The following is a 16,132-nucleotide window of genomic DNA, read 5'->3' as shown; positions in this document are numbered from 1 at the left end:
CCACCTCGGAACATCCTCCCTTATACGTTACCTGCAGCGCATTCATAATAAGTCAGTGACAAGTTCAAAAACTTTGGGTGACAGCGGAAGCAGTCCACTGACCAGTAAATCCCTTCCTCTTGTAACCAAGCTCACGCAAACCACCCCACCAACTCCCTCAGTGTCAATTTCCTCCTTCCCCAGGAATGCCAATAGTCCTGCAGGCCATGTCACTGGCAAGTCTGACGAGTCCTCTCCTGCCTGGGATTCCTCCGATGCATCCTTGCGTGTAACGCCTACTGCTGCTGGCGCTGCTGTTGTTGCCGCTGGGAGTCGATGGTCATCCCAGAGGGGAAGTCGTAAGCCCACTTGTACTACTTCCAGTAAGCAATTGACTGTTCAACAGTCATTTGCGAGGAAGATGAAATATCACAGCAGTCATCCTACTGCAAAGCGGATAACTGAGTCCTTGACAACTATGTTGGTGTTAGACGTGCGTCCGGTATCCGCCGTTAGTTCACAGGGAACTAGACAATTTATTGAGGCAGTGTGCCCCCGTTACCAAATACCATCTAGGTTCCACTTCTCTAGGCAGGCGATACCGAGAATGTACACGGACGTCAGAAAAAGACTCACCAGTCTCCTAAAAAATGCAGTTGTACCCAATGTCCACTTAACCACGGACATGTGGACAAGTGGAGCAGGGCAGGGTCAGGACTATATGACTGTGACAGCCCACTGGGTAGATGTATGGACTCCCGCCGCAAGAACAGCAGCGGCGGCACCAGTAGCAGCATCTCGCAAACGCCAACTCTTTCCTAGGCAGGCTACGCTTTGTATCACCGCTTTCCAGAATACGCACACAGCTGAAAACCTCTTACGGCAACTGAGGAAGATCATCGCGGAATGGCTTACCCCAATTGGACTCTCCTGTGGATTTGTGGCATCGGACAACGCCAGCAATATTGTGTGTGCATTAAATATGGGCAAATTCCAGCACGTCCCATGTTTTGCACATACCTTGAATTTGGTGGTGCAGAATTTTTTAAAAAACGACAGGGGCGTGCAAGAGATGCTGTCGGTGGCCAGAAAAATTGCGGGACACTTTCGGCGTACAGGCACCACGTACAGAAGACTGGAGCACCACCAAAAACTACTGAACCTGCCCTGCCATCATCTGAAGCAAGAAGTGGTAACGAGGTGGAATTCAACCCTCTATATGCTTCAGAGGTTGGAGGAGCAGCAAAAGGCCATTCAAGCCTATACAATTGAGCACGATATAGGAGATGGAATGCACCTGTCTCAAGTGCAGTGGAGAATGATTTCAACGTTGTGCAAGGTTCTGATGCCCTTTGAACTTGCCACACGTGAAGTCAGTTCAGACACTGCCAGCCTGAGTCAGGTCATTCCCCTCATCAGGCTTTTGCAGAAGAAGCTGGAGGCATTGAAGAAGGAGCTAAAAGGGAGCGATTCCGCTAGGCATGTGGGACTTGTGGATGCAGCCCTTAATTCGCTTAACAAGGATTCACGGGTGGTCAATCTGTTGAAATCAGAGCACTACATTTTGGCCACCGTGCTCGATCCTAGATTTAAAGCCTACCTTGGATCTCTCTTTCCGGCAGACACAGGTCTGCTGGGGTTGAAAGACCTGCTGGTGACAAAATTGTCAAGTCAAGCGGAACGCGACCTGTCAACATCTCCTCCTTCCCATTCTCCCGCAACTGGGGGTGCGAGGAAAAGGCTCAGAATTCCGAGCCCACCCGCTGGCGGTGATGCAGGGCAGTCTGGAGCGACTGCTGATGCTGACATCTGGTCCGGACTGAAGGACCTGACAACGATTACGGACATGTCGTCTACTGTCACTGCATATGATTCTCTCAACATTGATAGAATGGTGGAGGATTATATGAGTGACCGCATCCAAGTAGGCACGTCACACAGTCCGTACTTATACTGGCAGGAAAAAGAGGCAATTTGGAGGCCCTTGCACAAACTGGCTTTATTCTACCTAAGTTGCCCTCCCACAAGTGTGTACTCCGAAAGAGTGTTTAGTGCCGCCGCTCACCTTGTCAGCAATCGGCGTACGAGGTTACATCCAGAAAATGTGGAGAAGATGATGTTCATTAAAATGAATTATAATCAATTCCTCCGCGGAGACATTGACCAGCAGCAATTGCCTCCACAAAGTACACAGGGAGCTGAGATGGTGGATTCCAGTGGGGACGAATTGATAATCTGTGAGGAGGGGGATGTACACGGTGATATATCGGAGGGTGAAGATGAGGTGGACATCTTGCCTCTGTAGAGCCAGTTTGTGCAAGGAGAGATTAATTGCTTCTTTTTTGGGGGGGGTCCAAACCAACCCGTCATATCAGTCACAGTCGTGTGGCAGACCCTGTCACTGAAATGATGGGTTGGTTAAAGTGTGCATGTCCTGTTTTGTTTATACAACATAAGGGTGGGTGGGAGGGCCCAAGGACAATTCCATCTTGCACCTCTTTTTTCTTTTCTTTTTCTTTGCATCATGTGCTGATTGGGGAGGGTTTTTTTGGAAGGGACATCCTGCGTGACACTGCAGTGCCACTCCTAGATGGGCCCGGTGTTTGTGACGGCCACTAGGGTCGCTAATCTTACTCACACAGTCAGCTACCTCATTGCGCCTCTTTTTTTCTTTGCGTCATGTGCTGTTTGGGGAGGGTTTTTTGGAAGGGACATCCTGCGTGACACTGCAGTGCCACTCCTAGATGGACCCGGAGTTTGTGTCGGCCACATGGGTCGCTAATCTTACTCACACAGCTACCTCATTGCGCCTCTTTTTTTCTTTGCGTCATGTGCTGTTTGGGGAGGGTTTTTTGGAAGGGCCATCCTGCGTGACACTGCAGTGCCACTCCTAGATGGGCCCGGTGTTTGTGTCGGCCACTAGGGTCGCTAATCTTACTCACACAGCTACCTCATTGCGCCTCTTTTTTTCTTTGCGTCATGTGCTGTTTGGGGAGGGTTTTTTGGAAGGGACATCCTGCGTGACACTGCAGTGCCACTCCTAGATGGGCCCGGTGTTTGTGTCGGCCACTAGGGTCGCTTATCTTACTCACACAGCGACCTCGGTGCAAATTTTAGGACTAAAAATAATATTGTGAGGTGTGAGGTATTCAGAATAGACTGAAAATGAGTGGAAATTATGGTTTTTGAGGTTAATAATACTTTGGGATCAAAATGACCCCCAAATTCTATGATTTAAGCTGTTTTTTAGTGTTTTTGGAAAAAAACACCCGAATCCAAAACACACCCGAATCCGACAAAAAAAATTCGGTGAGGTTTTGCCAAAACGCGTTCGAACCCAAAACACGGCCGCGGAACCGAACCCAAAACCAAAACACAAAACCCGAAAAATTTCAGGCGCTCATCTCTACTTTCTGCATCATTCAGTGAAATGATGGGCCTTTCCGTGGAGAATAAGAAGAGTGTTACAGTAATTTCAACATCTTTAATAGATAACTGCATTTCCTTGGAAAAGGTGCTACCATTTTGCTTGACTGTTTTGTGCGTCTACCTGAAACTGAACTGAGCCCCATTCCTGTTTTTTATTGCACAATTTGGCATTAGCAAAAAAAATCGCAGATGCACGGGTGTATTAAGAGATGGGGGGAGGGGGGGGGGGCTGTGTGCAGTCTCCATCTGGGACCCTTCCTCCAGGGTCATCTTAAGAGCAGTGTAGGCCCCTGGCCAAAGCAATGGACTGGGGGCCCTACCCATCCTCGAGCGGTAGGGGTGGGGTGTGCTGAGGGCTACCAAGAGAAATTCTGAGCCCCGGTACAACAACTGTCTGGACCCCCTGTCCCCCCTAGAGGGGGTGTGACCACAGCATGCTGGGGCCATGGCCACACCTCTTTGAGGGGTTGTCTAGCACGTGAGAAGCACCCACTCAGAATAGCATGGCATGCCTCCCAGCCAGGGAAGTACAGAACCTGGCTGGGCCCAGGTACTTTCAGGGGGCATGGACTAATCACAGGAGGTGTGGACTTGGGCCCCAACTGGGCCCCTCCATCAGACCTGGGCCCAGGTAATTTGTACCCTCTCCCCCCCTCTCTTGGCACTTCTGGGTGTGCTATCAGCGGCAGCTTTGTTGTCCCGTGGGAAGGAGTCAATGTTCTATCTTTCGCTCAGCATGTAGGAACTGGAGCATTAATTTCTGTTAATTACTCCTTTATTGCACAGATAATGGGAGATGGGGCAGGAGGGAGAACACTAAACTGTAGAAGGGGGCATTGGGCTGAATGAAGAGGACCCAGTACATGACTTCCAGGGTGGTAGTGGGTGTTTAATAAGCAGGAGAGGGGTGGATAGTGGAGTGGGCTTAATATTCATTAATATTCTTTAATACACAAACGCCTTTCACTTAAACACACACATGCCTCTTTCACTTAAAAACACACACATGCCTCTCACTTACTCATGCCTCTTTCACTCACTCACACACACATGCCTCCTTCACTTGAAAACACACACACACACACCGCTTTCACTTAAACACACACACGCCTCTCACTTACACACACGCCTCACACACACACACCGCTTTCACTTAAACACGTACACACGCCTCTCACTTACACACACACACACGCCTCACACACACACATTCAGAAACGGACACCCCACCATATATTTGTAAGGTAGCATGTACCCAGATCAGGTGTGTGCTCTGTACGTAGCCCTGTAGAAATGCCCAAATGCCTCCTTTAATCCTTGCCTCTCACACACACACCTCACACACATGCCTCTCACTTACTTACACACACACATGCCTCACACACACATGCCTCACACACACACACACACACACACACACACACACACACACACACACACACACACACACACACAAGCCTCTCACTTACACACACATGCCTCTCACACACATGCCTCTCACTTACACACACACACACACACATGCCTCTCACTTACACACACATGCCTCACACACACACACATGCATCTCACACACACACGCCTCTCACACAAACACACGCGCCTCTCACATACACACACATGCCTCACACACACATATGCCTCTCACTTACACACACATGCCTCTCACTTACACACACACATGCCTCTCACACACATGCCTCTCACTTAAACAAACACATGCCTCTCCCTTACACACACATGCCTCACACACACACACGCCTCTCACTTACACACACACGCGCCTCTCACATACACACACACATGCCTCTCATATACACACACACATGCCTCTCATTTACACACGCACACCTCTCACACACATGCCTCTCACTTACACACACACGCCTCTCACATACACACACACACACACACACACACACATGCCTCTCACACACACACACACCTCTCACACATGCCTCTCACTTACACACACACTTCTCACACACACGCCTCTCACTTACACACACACACACACACACACACACACACACACACACACACACACACACACACATCCTTCTCACACACATGCCTCTGACACACACACACATGCCTCTCACTTACACTCACACGCACACACACACCTTGCACACACATGCCTCTCACACACACACATGCCTCTCACACACATGCCTCACAGACATGCCTCTCACCTGCACACACATGCCTCTCACAGACATGCCTCTCACTTACACACACATGCCTCTCACACACATGCTTCTCACACACACACACATGCCTCTCACACACATGCCTCTCACTTACACAAACACATGCCTCTCCCTTACACACACATTCCTCTCCCTTACACACACATGCCTCACACACACACACATGCATCTCACACACACACGCCTCTCACACACACGCGCCTCTCACATACACACACATGCCTCACACACACATATGCCTCTCACTTACACACACATGCCTCTCACACACATGCCTCTCACTTACACACACATGCCTCTCACACACATGCCTCTCACTTACACAAACACATGCCTCTCAATTATACACACATGCCTCTCCCTTACATACACATGCCTCACACACACATGCCTCTCACACACACACGCCTCTCACATACACACACACACACGCCTCTCATATACACACACATGCCTCTCATTTACACACACACACACACGCCTCTCACACACATGCCTCTCTTATACACACACGCCTCTCACATACACACACACACCTCTCACACATGTCTCTCACTTACACACACACTTCTCACGCACACGCCTCTCACTTACACACACACATCTCTCTCATACACATGCCTCTGACACACACACACACACATGCCTCTCACTTACACACACACATGCCACACACAGACACACACACACACACACATGCCTCTCACACACACACTCACATACACGCCTCACACACACATGCCTCTCACACACACACATGCCTCTCACACACATGCCTCACTTACACACACATGCCTCTCACACACATGCCCCTTTAACTTGAGCACACAACTTTCCTTAAATACACACACACGCCACACACACACACACACACACACACACACACACACACACACACACACACACACACACAGAAATGGCAACCCCTCCATATATTTGTAAGGTAGCGTGTACCCAGACCAGGTGTGTGCTCTGTACATAGTCCTGTAGAAATGCCCAAATGCATCCTTTAATCCTTGCCTTTCACTCACACACCTCTCACTTACACACACACATCTCACACACATGCCTCTCACTTACACACACACACACACACACACACACACACATATACACATACACATGCCTCACACACACACACATGCCTCTCACACACATGCCTCTCACTTACACAAACACATGCCTCTCACTTACACACACATGCCTCTCCCTTACACACACATGCCTATCACACACACGCCTCTCACTTACACACACACACACGCGCCTCTCACATACACACACACATGCACCTCACTTACACACACATGCCTCTCACTTACACACAGTGACACATGCCTCCCACACACATGCCTCTCACTTACACAAACACATGCCTCTCCCTTACACACACATGCCTCTCCCTTATACACACATGCCTCTCACACACACGCCTCTCACACACACACACGCCTCACACACACACACACACACACACACACACACACACGTGCCTCTCACACACACATGCCTCTCACTTACACACACATGCCTCTCACTTACACACACACGCCTCACACACACACACACACACACACGCACACACACACACACACACACACACACACACACACACACACACACACAGAGACCTCACTTAAAAACATGCACACACAAAACACATTGCTTCCAACATTTATTAAAGCCCCCCCAGCTCACCCAACTACACCTTCCCCCCCCACCCCCCCCCCCACAGTACAGCTTGAGGCAAGTGCTGCCAGTGCTTACCTTTGGCTGTCATCAGCCTGACTGAGGAACAGTGTGCTTCCCTCGGCTGGCTTGCTTAACTGGAAGGGCCTGGGAGGAGCTGTGCTCTGGAGCTCCCCCTAGCTGCAGCCAGTGCCAGCTCTCTGTATATACAGGAGGCAGCTTCCGTGTCACTGATACAGCTCCTCCGTCTGCAAGAATGTTAAAAAATAAATAAAAAAAAAGGGTAGCAGCGAGCGATAGTCAGGCAGCGGGAGGCAGTGGAGATGTGCCCCCTTGAGGTCAGGAGCCCGGCGGCAGCCGACTCCACTGCCTCCCACAGTTCCGCCACTGCTAGCACTATCCCTGAGTCTAGTGCACATGCGCAGGTTTCTGGGAAAATGGCATTGCAGCCATTTTCCCGGTGATAATCCTACAGTGTTGCTGCCACCAACGTGTAACTCCGGAGGGGTAGATATTTTAAAAAATGTGTGGAGGGTATGTACCCATCATAGATACGCCACTGCACAGATTCCACAATGGCAAGAGACACAGACATGGACACCCCAAAATGTTAGTGTGCAGAGACATCCACAAGTCCCTCCCCTCACTGTTCAGGGCCCCCACATAAAAAACAATGAATACAAAATGTAACTAAATCAAGTTTGTGTCCTTCCCCAGCCCCTTCCCTTATATGATAATGCCTCATTGGTCACTGGAGCTGATTCTGACTCAGGCACAAAGTGGCAGTGTTGCGTGATGGCTCAGAAGTCAGATTTATTAGCATATACTAATGCGAGGATCCGTAGGGTTAATGCGAGGATCCATAGGGTTAATGCGAGGATCCATAGGGCTAATGCAAGGATCCAAAGGGCTAATGAGAAGATCCATAGGGCTGATGAGAGGATCCATGTGGCTTCAAGTGGAAAGCCGCGCCACCCACTGTTTCATAAGTTCAGAGTCACAACTGCAACCATTTGAATTGCCACTTGCACCTGCCACATGCTAGATGCAAGAGATCTGTCTGAATAAGGCTTCCATTCCCCTATGCACCAATCAGAATAGCATGGCACATAAGCTACACACCCACAACACCATACGCACAAATCAGAGTAGCATGGGACTCTAGTAACTACATACCAACACCACTCCCATGGCCCTACCACAAGTCAGAAAAGTGCCATGCAATTACATTGTCACCGCAAAGTTCACTGTTTCCACCCCAAAATGCCCATTTTGCACAAAGAGAGGTCTGGACAAATATTCTCAAAATTTGCACTGTGCATGATTTGTGTGCTAAAACTAGCCATTTGCACCCGGTAGATTAGATCCATCGGACTTACTGTACAGTACGGTATGTGACAAATATTTTCCCTGTGATGGGGGTGAAAAAAGAGTTAATATTTGTTAATATCGCGTAGTGTGTCCCCAGGTTTAGTCAAGACGGGATTTGTGTCCGGTTGTGATACAGGACCTATAGTCAGGAGACATTGCTTATTATTGCTTATTATGGTTTGAGATAAATATTTAGGCAAGCTCTATTACTAACTTGTCCAAAAGGCATGAAAAAAAAATATTATTTTTCCATATACCCATGAAATAAACTTAGGTTTTTCATACAAAATTCTAAGAGCTGAGAATGAACATGTGATTTCCTGTGGAGCTGGCACATTACAGACATCATACAATTGGTCTTCTAATGAAGGCAGCAAAACAATTCAAGCACAAAGTATTGAAGTGGAAGGAAAAGGCTTTTAGTTGCCATATCCAGTTTTTCACTACTCATTAGACAGATAAAAATTACTTTTCTCGATGTATTATTTTATTTCCGTAAATGCTCCTAGAACGCTTACTTTTATCAAACCCGATATACCTAGTTATGTACAGTCTTTCTTTCTAAAGTCTCTGGAGGAGAAAACCCAACATGAATTAATCATGACTTAATTGGCTGAGCTAATTCAAGTTCTCTTCATCCCAATGCACAGCAATATTGCAGCTTTCCCAGAGCTGCATCTACATGGTGTACAGTGCATTGGACTAAAAAAGCACATTTTCCTAAAAACCCTATAATAGAATTTTCAGTCTAAGTTTCAATTTGCCTGGAGTTAAACTTGCAAAATACATTTGCAGTTCAATAATGCTCATTTAGCCGTTTTGCCTTCTACGCACCGTTTCTAACTTGTCGTCCTCACCAACTATTATTCAGAATTTTACCTTTGCATAAGAAATTAGAATAGATATATTGCAATACTTTCAAGAGTACCAAGCGCATCTTTATTCTTCAAAAATGTGCTTGTAAATACAATGCAATAAGAGCACTAGTCATATTACATTATTGTTTAACAAAAAATGACTGTACAACTATCCATTGTGAAAAAATAATAATAATCATAGGCGTGCATACCCTAATGTCTGGCAACTCCCGCGCGTTATGCCTGAGATCCGATCATCACTGTCTGCGTGCTGTTGTTATAGCAACGCCCGCCGGGACCATTGAAGGGGCGTGCCACAGCGACGAGTAGCTCCTGCCAGCGCGTATGAGCTGCTCTGGCAGGGAGCTACTCCTAAAGTACAAAAGTATTGCCGCTGTGCGATGCTTTTGTACTAGTGCGTGGGAAGGGGGGGGGGGGGGTCGGGCCTGACATGCTGGGCATCCCCCCGCATGTCTGTGTGACTGATCATAGATGTGCTCAATTTAGCACATCTATGATCAGGTTTGAATTAGGCCCAATGATCAGATCATCCGCGGCGCATCGCTGCCCAATCTGTCACACCCCCCTCCCGCTGCACCGGTCAGATTCACAGTCACAGGGGTTGAGTGGCTAGCCGCACAGTCCAGCCACTCTCATGCTCTGACTGCCTCGCGATGTGATGTGCTGACCTGTGCCCTCCCTTCCTTCCTCTATGCCCACCCTGCTCTGTAGTCCCGCCCGCGCCCTGCCTGATTCAGAGTGAGAGCTGAGCTGCAGCCTTTCACTGATATATATATATATATATATATATATATATATTAGAGATGAGCGCCTGAAATTTTTCGGGTTTTGTGTTTTGGTTTTGGGTTCGGTTCCGCGGCCGTGTTTTGGGTTCGAACGCGTTTTGGCAAAACCTCACCGAATTATTTTTGTCGGATTCGGGTGTGTTTTGGATTCGGGTGTTTTTTTCAAAAAACCCTAAAAAACAGCTTAAATCATAGAATTTGGGGGTAATTTTGATCCCAAAGTATTATTAACCTCAAAAAACATAATTTACACTCATTTTCAGCCTATTCTGAACACATCACACCTCACAATATTATTTTTAGTCCTAAAATTTGCACCGAGGTCGCTGTGTGAGTAAGATAAGCGACCCTAGTGGCCGACACAAACACCGGGCCCATCTAGGAGTGGCACTGCAGTGTCACGCAGGATGTCCCTTCCAAAAAACCCTCCCCAAACAGCACATGACGCAAAGAAAAAAAGAGGCGCAATGAGGTAGCTGTGTGAGTAAGATTAGCGACCCTAGTGGCCGACACAAACACCGGGCCCATCTAGGAGTGGCACTGCAGTGTCACGCAGGATGTCCCTTCCAAAAAACCCTCCCCAAACAGCACATGACGCAAAGAAAAAAAGAGGCGCAATGAGGTAGCTGACTGTGTGAGAAAGATAAGCGACCCTAGTGGCCGACACAAACACCGGGCCCATCTAGGAGTGGCACTGCAGTGTCACGCAGGATGGCCCTTCCAAAAAACCCTCCCCAAACAGCACATGACGCAAAGAAAAAAAGAGGCGCAATGAGGTAGCTGACTGTGTGAGTAAGATTAGCGACCCTAGTGGCCGACACAAACACCGGGCACATCTAGGAGTGGCACTGCAGTGTCACGCAGGATGTCCCTTCCAAAAAACCCTCCCCAAACAGCACATGACGCAAAGAAAAAAAGAGGCGCAATGAGGTAGCTGTGTGAGTAAGATTAGCGACCCTAGTGGCCGACACAAACACCGGGCCCATCTAGGAGTGGCACTGCAGTGTCACGCAGGATGTCCCTTCCAAAAAACCCTCCCCAATCAGCACATGATGCAAAGAAAAAGAAAAGAAAAAAGAGGTGCAAGATGGAATTATCCTTGGGCCCTCCCACCCACCCTTATGTTGTATAAACAAAACAGGACATGCACACTTTAACCAACCCATCATTTCAGTGACAGGGTCTGCCACACGACTGTGACTGATATGACGGGTTGGTTTGGACCCCCCCCAAAAAAGAAGCAATTCATCTCTCCTTGCACAAACTGGCTCTACAGAGGCAAGATGTCCACCTCATCTTCACCCTCCGATATATCACCGTGTACATCCCCCTCCTCACAGATTATCAATTCGTCCCCACTGGAATCCACCATCTCAGCTCCCTGTGTACTTTGTGGAGGCAATTGCTGCTGGTCAATGTCTCCGCGGAGGAATTGATTATAATTCATTTTAATGAACATCATCTTCTCCACATTTTCTGGATGTAACCTCGTACGCCGATTGCTGACAAGGTGAGCGGCGGCACTAAACACTCTTTCGGAGTACACACTTGTGGGAGGGCAACTTAGGTAGAATAAAGCCAGTTTGTGCAAGGGCCTCCAAATTGCCTCTTTTTCCTGCCAGTATAAGTACGGACTGTGTGACGTGCCTACTTGGATGCGGTCACTCATATAATCCTCCACCATTCTATCAATGTTGAGAGAATCATATGCAGTGACAGTAGACGACATGTCCGTAATCGTTGTCAGGTCCTTCAGTCCGGACCAGATGTCAGCATCAGCAGTCGCTCCAGACTGCCCTGCATCACCGCCAGCGGGTGGGCTCGGAATTCTGAGCCTTTTCCTCGCACCCCCAGTTGCGGGAGAATGTGAAGGAGGAGATGTTGACAGGTCGCGTTCCGCTTGACTTGACAATTTTGTCACCAGCAGGTCTTTCAACCCCAGCAGACCTGTGTCTGCCGGAAAGAGAGATCCAAGGTAGGCTTTAAATCTAGGATCGAGCACGGTGGCCAAAATGTAGTGCTCTGATTTCAACAGATTGACCACCCGTGAATCCTTGTTAAGCGAATTAAGGGCTGCATCCACAAGTCCCACATGCCTAGCGGAATCGCTCCGTGTTAGCTCCTTCTTCAATGCCTCCAGCTTCTTCTGCAAAAGCCTGATGAGGGGAATGACCTGACTCAGGCTGGCAGTGTCTGAACTGACTTCACGTGTGGCAAGTTCAAAGGGCATCAGAACCTTGCACAACGTTGAAATCATTCTCCACTGCACTTGAGACAGGTGCATTCCACCTACTATATCGTGCTCAATTGTATAGGCTTGAATGGCCTTTTGCTGCTCCTCCAACCTCTGAAGCATATAGAGGGTTGAATTCCACCTCGTTACCACTTCTTGCTTCAGATGATGGCAGGGCAGGTTCAGTAGTTTTTGGTGGTGCTCCAGTTTTCTGTACGTGGTGCCTGTACGCCGAAAGTGTCCCGCAATTCTTCTGGCCACCGACAGCATCTCTTGCACGCCCCTGTCGTTTTTTAAAAAATTCTGCACCACCAAATTCAAGGTATGTGCAAAACATGGGACGTGCTGGAATTGGCCCAGATTTAATGCACACACAATATTGCTGGCGTTGTCCGATGCCACAAATCCACAGGAGAGTCCAATTGGGGTAAGCCATTCCGCGATGATCTTCCTCAGTTGCCGTAAGAGGTTTTCAGCTGTGTGCGTATTCTGGAAAGCGGTGATACAAAGCGTAGCCTGCCTAGGAAAGAGTTGGCGTTTGCGAGATGCTGCTACTGGTGCCGCCGCTGCTGTTCTTGCGGCGGGAGTCCATACATCTACCCAGTGGGCTGTCACAGTCATATAGTCCTGACCCTGCCCTGCTCCACTTGTCCACATGTCCGTGGTTAAGTGGACATTGGGTACAGCTGCATTTTTTAGGACACTGGTGACTCTTTTTCTGAGGTCTGTGTACATTTTCGGTATCGCCTGCCTAGAGAAATGGAACCTAGATGGTATTTGGTACCGGGGACACAGTACCTCCAACAAGTCTCTAGTTGGCTCTGCAGTAATGATGGATACCGGAACCACGTTTCTCACCACCCAGGATGCCAAGGCCTCAGTTATCCGCTTTGCAGTAGGATGACTGCTGTGATATTTCATCTTCCTCGCAAAGGACTGTTGAACAGTCAATTGCTTACTGGAAGTAGTACAAGTGGGCTTACGACTTCCCCTCTGGGATGACCATCGACTCCCAGCGGCAACAACAGCAGCGCCAGCAGCAGTAGGCGTTACACGCAAGGATGCATCGGAGGAATCCCAGGCAGGAGAGGACTCGTCAGACTTGCCAGTGACATGGCCTGCAGGACTATTGGCATTCCTGGGGAAGGAGGAAATTGACACTGAGGGAGTTGGTGGGGTGGTTTGCGTGAGCTTGGTTACAAGAGGAAGGGATTTACTGGTCAGTGGACTGCTTCCGCTGTCACCCAAAGTTTTTGAACTTGTCACTGACTTATTATGAATGCGCTGCAGGTGACGTATAAGGGAGGATGTTCCGAGGTGGTTAACGTCCTTACCCCTACTTATTACAGCTTGACAAAGGGAACACACGGCTTGACACCTGTTGTCCGCATTTCTGGTGAAATACCTCCACACCGAAGAGCTGATTTTTTTGGTATTTTCACCTGGCATGTCAACGGCCATATTCCTCCCACGGACAACAGGTGTCTCCCCGGGTGCCTGACTTAAACAAACCACCTCACCATCAGAATCCTCCTGGTCAATTTCCTCCCCAGCGCCAGCAACACCCATATCCTCCTCATCCTGGTGTACTTCAACACTGACATCTTCAATCTGACTATCAGGAACTGGACTGCGGGTGCTCCTTCCAGCACTTGCAGGGGGCGTGCAAATGGTGGAAGGCGCATGCTCTTCACCTCCAGTGTTGGGAAGGTCAGGCATCGCAACCGACACAATTGGACTCTCCTTGTGGATTTGGGATTTCGAAGAACGCACAGTTCTTTGCGGTGCTTTTGCCAGCTTGAGTCTTTTCAGTTTTCTAGCGAGAGGCTGAGTGCTTCCATCCTCATGTGAAGCTGAACCACTAGCCATGAACATAGGCCAGGGCCTCAGCCGTTCCTTGCCACTCCGTGTGGTAAATGGCATATTGGCAAGTTTACGCTTCTCCTCCGACAATTTTATTTTAGGTTTTGGAGTCCTTTTTTTTCTGATATTTGGTGTTTTGGATTTGACATGCTCTGTACTATGACATTGGGCATCGGCCTTGGCAGACGACGTTGCTGGCATTTCATCGTCTCGGCCATGACTAGTGGCAGCAGCTTCAGCACGAGGTGGAAGTGGATCTTGATCTTTCCCTAATTTTGGAACCTCAACTTTTTTGTTCTCCATATTTTATAGGCAGAACTAAAAGGCACCTCAGGTAAACAATGGAGATGGATGGATTGGATACTAGTATTGGATACCTGCCGACTGCCGACACAGAGGTAGCCACAGCCGTGAACTACCGCACTGTACACTGGTTGATAAAGAGATAGTAGTATACTCGTAACAACTAGTATGACACTATGACGACGGTATAAAGAATGAAAAAAAAACCACGGTTAGGTGGTATATATTATAATAATAATACAATTATGGATGGACGGACTGCCTGCCGACTGCCGACACAGAGGTAGCCACAGCCGTGAACTACCGCACTGTACACTGGTTGATAAAGAGATAGTAGTATACTCGTAACAACTAGTATGACACTATGATGACGGTATAAAGAATGAAAAAAAAACCACGGTTAGGTGGTATATATTATAATAATAATACAATTATGGATGGACGGACTGCCTGCCGACTGCCGACACAGAGGTAGCCACAGCCGTGAACTACCGCACTGTACACTGGTTGATAAAGAGATAGTAGTATACTCGTAACAACTAGTATGACACTATGACGACGGTATAAAGAATGAAAAAAAAACCACGGTTAGGTGGTATATATTATAATAATAATACAATTATGGATGGACGGACTGCCTGCCGACTGCCGACACAGAGGTAGCCACAGCCGTGAACTACCGCACTGTACACTGGTTGATAAAGAGATAGTAGTATACTCGTAACAACTAGTATGACACTATGACGACGGTATAAAGAAAGAAAAAAAAATACCACGGTTAGGTGGTATATATTGTAATACAATTATGGATGGACGGACTGCCTGCCGAGTTCCGACTGCCGACACAGAGGTAGCCACAGCCGTGAACTACCGCACTGTACTGTGTCTGCTGCTAATATAGACTGGTTGATAAAGAGATAGTATACAATATATACAACAATATACTACTATACTGTAGAGATGAGCGGGTTCGGTTCCTCGGAATCCGAACCCGCCCGAACTTCATGTTTTTTTTCACGGGTCCGAGCGACTCGGATCTTCCCGCCTTGCTCGGTTAACCCGAGCGCGCCTCGAACGTCATCATGACGCTGTCGGATTCTCGCGAGGCTCGGATTCTATCGCGAGACTCGGATTCTATATAAGGAGCCGCGCGTCGCCGCCATTTTCACTCGTGCATTGAGATTGATAGGGAGAGGACGTGTCTGGCGTCCTCTCCATTAGAATAGAGATAGATTAGATAGAGAGAGAGAGATTGTGCAGAGTCGCAGACAGAGTTAGTTTACCACAGTCAGTGACCAGTGCAGTTGCTAGTTAACTTTTATTTAATATAATATATCCGTTCACTTCTCTCTGCTATATCCGTTCTCTGCCTGAAAAAAAAAACGATAC

This window comes from Pseudophryne corroboree, chromosome 12, assembly GCF_028390025.1.
Source record: "Pseudophryne corroboree isolate aPseCor3 chromosome 12, aPseCor3.hap2, whole genome shotgun sequence".
NCBI classification, from domain to species: domain Eukaryota; kingdom Metazoa; phylum Chordata; class Amphibia; order Anura; family Myobatrachidae; genus Pseudophryne; species Pseudophryne corroboree.
Note: the sequence above shows the minus strand (reverse complement) of the source record.